This window comes from Arachis ipaensis, chromosome B09, assembly GCF_000816755.2.
Source record: "Arachis ipaensis cultivar K30076 chromosome B09, Araip1.1, whole genome shotgun sequence".
NCBI classification, from domain to species: Eukaryota; Viridiplantae; Streptophyta; class Magnoliopsida; order Fabales; family Fabaceae; genus Arachis; species Arachis ipaensis.
Window position 1 is genome coordinate 116,609,823 of NC_029793.2, and position 6,617 is coordinate 116,616,439.

Here is a 6,617-nt window from a genome sequence, read left to right on the forward strand (position 1 = left end):
GTTAGACTATACTCACGATTGAATTCATTGCTAATTTCTATATCGGCATAAGAATTTAATCGCACAAAGCGCGCGTGCGCGCACTAGCCGCGTACGCGCCGTTGGTGCCATCTGCGCTCCTGGTTCATTTTCCAGAGAGTTGTACTAATTCTAGGCTAACATTGTGCCTTACGCCTGACTCGACTCATGCGTGCGCGCACCTGGCACGCACACGCCCCTCAGACGATACGCACATCGACGCGTAAGCGCACTGTGCGCGTCTGCGTCGATCGTGTCAATGTAATTTCTGATACTTCTTCCCAAGAGTTGAGCCAAAGTTGTGCCCACATTATGCTGGAGGCACAACCAAGACGCACACACAAGCGCACCTGACGCTCGCGCGCACACTTACATATCACCCACTTCGCGCGTACGTGCACTAGACGCGTCCACGCCCCTGCTATATTTTGCCCATGCACGCGTACGTGCGCGCGTCAGTCTCGCAACCCAATTACCTCTAGCGCGCCTTTTCTTTCAATTTTCTCCCCTCTTCTTACCTTCACCCTTCTTCTCCACTTCTACCCCCTCTCTCCACTTCTACCACCTCTCTTCCGCCCCTATCACCGGCGGCAACCACCACCTCCGGCGGTCCCACATCCCTCTTTCCCCTCTCCTCTCTCATACTCCTCATTACCTCCCCTCTCACTTACATACCCCATTTCTTCTTCTTCGTCTTCTCAAGGTATTCCTCACTTTTCCTTTCTCTTGCTTAGCTCTCTCTTTTCTTTCCTTCCTTTCATTAGTTGCATTTCCTTACTCTTCTTCTTAGTTAGCTCTCATTCATGATTAGTTTGTTTGTGGATTTTCTTTCTTTTTCATTTTCTTATGGGTGTTAAAAGCGGGGATTCCTCTTGCATTGATGAGTTGGGTTTTCTTAATGGCTTTTTCTTGCAATGTATGGTATGCTATGATGATTGATGATGCTTTGTGGGATGTTATATTGTCACCTTTGCTCTAATTTTTGTCATAAAAAGGGATGCACACCAAGTGTTTGATGAAAGGCATACATGATTTTTTGAGTTAAATTTGACTTAGTGTTTCCCATTTAGTGTTCTTTCTCATTCACTTACTTGTTCATATGTGCATTGAGCTTACTACTCTTCTTGCTTCATTTTTACATGCTCATCCCTTAACACTTACTTCTTGTTATTGATATTGAGAGTGTGTACTCCTCATGCTTCTTGCTTGCATGCCTATACTACTCCTACATCACATGTTAGTGATTGGCCATGGTATTCATTATTGCCTTAGTTACATGTTGCAGCTGTCATGTATCTAAGACACTCATTCTCTTACGCTTTATCACTTGCATGACTATCATTTCTTGGTGCTTCTTTGAGTTTAATTTCGTCACCTTTCTCCTCTTTTCTAGGATGGTTATCAAGAGAGACAACGGAAAGGCGTCCAAGAAGGCACCCCACGGTCCACTAGCAAAGCACACCAAGCGCCTAGAGCCAAGCCCCTCCTCAATAAGACAAGGAGCGTTGCTAACATCGATGTTTTGGAAAAGGACAACCCGGCAAGGGATCCAAACAAGTTTCCCAACCGCTATTCGAACTTGTCTACCCCTTGATCAAAGAAAGGAACTATCACGCGGAGCCTCTTCTAGCCCCTCCGGCTCATGTCATTCCGCTTGTGATGCCCCGCATCGAGCGGCGGCAATGGGAGTTCCTATTGAGGAAGTCACGTGAAGTAAACTTGTCATGGGTGGTAGAATTTTACACCAATTACCACTCATCATCCCTTGCATCGGTATTTATGCGTCAAAGACAAGTTCTTGTCACAGAGGAGGCCATTCAAAATGTGCTTAAGACCGGACCGTCCACGGAAGGAATTGATGCATATCAAGAGATTTTGTCGGCACGATGCAAATATGGGTCTAACTGGGATGCCATCCTTAAGGTTATTGCCATACCCGAATCATTCTGGATTCAGGGAAGGATGAGACCCCGGCCCAAGGGCATCGACGCACGCTACCTCACCGTGGAGGCTCATGCATGGGCCCAAATTCTAGCCCATTATGTGCTCCCAAGCACCCATGGCTCATCTATCACTGGCGAGTTAGCCCTATCGGTTTGGTGTGTCCTCACAGAGAGCCGGTTCATATTCCCCATCTCGTTCGCCAGGCTATGGGCCGCATCCATGCTAAGGGAAACCTAACCTTCCCCACTTTGGTGATCGACTTAGTTGCCGCAGCCGGTGTCCCCCGAGAGACTAAGGACCGGAGGACCATGATCCCGATGGACGGTAATGTTTTTCCAACCGGGAGATACCTCAACCCTCCGGCGGACACCGAGGATCCGAACATAGACATCCCCATGAACATTCCCACCACTTTAACTGCACCACCAAAATCATCCATGCAACGCATAGAGGACCTCCACAAGAAGCTCGATCGTTATGAGCGGCGCAACCAACGCCGATACACTTTTGTCAAGAAGCTTCTAAATTGCCTAGCACCACCTATGGAAGAACCGGAAATTTTCACATCCACCGGCACCGACAATGAGGATAGCGATAATGGAGAAGATGATGGACACTCGAAAGCTGATCAACCACTACGTCTCACCCAAGGCACGGAGGAATGTGCCAACTTCTAAGTGTGGGGAGATTGGCCGACCGACCGGTCTCCATAAGTAACACCCAAATAAATTTTGAATCTCTTTTGTTATTTAGGATAGATTGCATGATTAGGTTTTTCACTTTTTGAGCCCCTTTGCATGATAGTTATCTCTTGATAAGTCCACTTGGTTAGAGTAGTGACTTCTTTCTTAGGAAACTATAATTTTAAGGCAACCCTACCAATTTTGAAAATTTTGAAAATTTTTTATGCTAAGCTTGTTTGAAGAATGTAATTTGGAACATAGATTTTGAGCCAAGAACACAAGCAGGCGAGTTTTGAGCCTAATAGCGTGGCTACATCTTCTAGCCACTTACCTTCCTTCTTGTGTGCATTTCTCTCTCTCTCTATGATTGTGATCCTTAATTTGTTTGACTCTATATGTCCATTGTTATATGTACGAATGCATGTACATGATTGATGCCATAAATTCACTTAGCCACTCACCTAAATGACCTTACCTTATAACAACCTTTGTAACCAACTTTGAGCCTACGCTAAACCCACTTATTCTTAATTTTAGCACATTACAAGCCGAAAGCGAAAAACCATGAATGTCCCTATTTGAATCCTTGAATAGCTTAGGTTAGAGTGTGTGTGTCATACAAGTGTGGGGAAACAGAGGGGGACATTGGTTGAGGTAAGAGCATGTTGATTGTTTTTATTAAAAATATTGGGAAGTGGATACATATTCATATGTAGACCATATGCGTTGATAAAAAAAAGGAAAAAAGAAAAGAAAATAAGAGACAAAACAAAAAAAAAAAAGAAAAGAGAAAAGAAAAGAAGAGATTCAAACAAAGCAAGAAAAGAAAAGAAAAAAAAAAGAGGGGACAAAATGCCCCAAAAGTGAGACTTAAAGACAAATCAATGCATATGTATAATGATCAAAAGTAAATGCATGAGTATGTGAAAGAGTGAGGAATGGGTAGTTAGGTTAGTACATAATTGTATAGGATGTTATATAGGTTAGGTGGGGAGCTTAAGTTAATCAAAGGATTCAATTTCTAGCCCACTTAGCCAAATATATAACCCTACCTTAACCCTAACCCCATTACAACCTAAGAAAGACCTCATGATATATGTATGCATGCTTAGAACAACTGTTGATTGTTAGAGGAAGAACAAACTTTGGAAGAGCATGAAGTAGAGGAGAATTGAGTGATCAACCCTATACACCGAGGGAATAGAGTGCAAACACTTCCGGTGAGGGTTCGAAGCTCAACCCCTTGTTCCCGGCTCTCACGAGCGTTCTTCATGCAAGCTGTGCATATTTCACTTTGATGATTAGAATTGGTAGAGTCCATGCATTGCCTATCATCTTGCCCTGTGTGTGTGTGTGTGTGTGTGTGTGTGTGTGTGTGTGTGTGTGTGTGTGTGTGTGTGTGTGTGTGTGTGTGTGTGTGTGTGTATGTTCTAAGAAGATTGAATTACTTTTGACCAAGTAGACAACGGCATACACCCTAGTTGCATTCATGTAAGTAGATTGCATTCCATGAGTCTCATTCTCTTGTAATCCTTTGATCTTTTGCTTTCCTTTAGCATGAGGACATGCTATAGTTTAAGTGTGGAGAGGTTGATAAACCCTGTTTTTAGGGTTTATCATGTATAGATTTTGAGGGTTTTATCAATGATCTTCCACACTTATTCATATAAAAATGCATGATTTTGTGTTCCTTCCCGAACTTTGCTTCATAGACGAAAACATGCTTCTTTTGCATTAAAATTGATATATCGTAATCCTCCTCTATTATCATTCGATGTCGTGATCCGTTTGTTAAGTGGTTTCAGAAGTTATAGGGCAAAAATGGCTAAGAGGGATGAAGGAAGCATGCATGAATGGAAGGAGCATGGAAAAATTAGAGTTTTGGAATCTGGACATGGGTGCGCACGCACACCGTACGCGTACGCATGGATGCGCACTCAGAGCCGGCGCAATGGAGCCGAAACGAGAAGCCGGCGCGTTTATGGCTGGGCCAGAAATCCGTGGACGCGCGCGCGCACTGCGCGTCTGCGCGTGGATCGCAAAAAGCCCCAGGGACGCGTACGCGTGCTGTGCGCATACGCGTCGATGGGCGCACGTGATTTTTTAAGAAGAAAATGTGACCAGTGATTTCAGGCAGTTGCAGGCCCTGTTTTGGGGCAGAATTTTGGCAGGAAGAGCATAAGAAGACCAAGAATTAGGGGGTTGAGACAATTAGACATTATTCTAGATATTTTGGGGAGTTAGTTACATTTTGATTTTAGAGAGAGAAACTCCAACTTCTCTCTAGGATTTTACTTTCTCCATTGCAATTTTCCTTTGATTTCTTGGTGAGATCCATTTCTAATTCACTTTTACTTTGATACAAGTTGTAGATCTACTCTTCTTCTACTCTCAATTAGTGCTCTTTTGATTCATTCACTTGGATTTTGGATTTGTGACCTAGGTACTTTGAATTTTGATTAATGAATTGAGGAATTTCATTCAATTGCTTGATTGTTGATGATTGCTTGAATTAGATAGCTTTAATTCAATTCTTTTCTCTCAATTTCATCATGTCTTCTATGATTGCCTGCCAATTGTTTGTGAAAATGACAACCCTAGCTATGGAGTAGATTTCTCTTACTTGGCTTAGGGGTTGAGTTATTGGAGACACTTGAGTAGAGGATATCAATTGTTGATTGAGAATTGAGAATTGCTAATTGACTTGGAGTGCACTAAAGCTAGACTTCCCTAGGGTTAGACTAGAACTTGTGACTCAAGTTAGTTACTTTCACTTGACTTTCCTCCATTATTAGGGGCTTAACTAGGTGAAGCAATAATCAATTATCATCACAATCGAAGGAAACTACAATGATGGAACTTCCAATACTCATCCTTAGCCAAGGCCTTTATCTTAATCAATTCTTGTTTATATTTGTTTAGCTTGAATTCTTGCACCAACTCTCAAAACCACAAAAGACTTCCTAATCAATAATGTGCATTCTAAGGCAATTCCTAGGGAGAACGACCCGAGACTAATACTCTCGGTTATAGATTTTAGAATTGTTGGATGCAATATTTGCGTGTCGGTTAGACTATACTCACGATTGGATTAATTGCTAATTTCTATTCCGGCATAAGAATTTTGTTCAAAGAAGAGGGTTTTTTTTTGTGTGGTCATAGAATTGAGGAACATGTTATTACTCTCTTAACTGCCTGCTAGGAAGTTTTTGTTTTCATGGTATATACTCAAGTTGACTTGAATGCCACCAGTTTTTTCTAAAAGCGGTTGGAAACTTGGAATCTTTTTATGAACATGTATGGGACCGGCTTCACAAAATACAATTTTAGACTTTTCAACTTTGTGCTGGGTAATTTACCAATTCGCTGCATCAGCATAAGAATGATGAATGATATACATCAGCAATCATTTTTTCAACCAATCCTATAATATGTAATTCTTGCATATAACCTGTTTGATAGTGTCTAAAAAAATTTTTGAGTCCTACTAGGGAGTCAATGGAATATTTGTACAATATGTACAATGGGCTAATGATTATATTTCTAATACTGAATTGGACATCCCTAAACCTCCATTGTACACATTGTACAAATGTTCTACTAACTCCTCTTTTCTTTTAGACACTTTATCAAACAGATTATATGCAAGAATGACATATTATTTGGTGAAAAACATTAATTCATTCACTTCTCTTTTTTTCTTAATTTTTTGTTTTAATAAACCAAATAAAATATAAATATTCTCTGAGTTAAAAATAACCAAAGTTTATATGTGGAATAATATGAATAGGGTTATTTGTATTGGTTTCGCACATACATTTAAAATTTTAAATTATTAATTTTTAATTTAAAAACTTTATATCGTTATTTTTTTTAAAACTTTATATCGTTATTTTAATTAATACTCTGTATAATTAATAATTTTTCATGACTTATTACTATAATTAATAAATATAATTTAACATAATAATT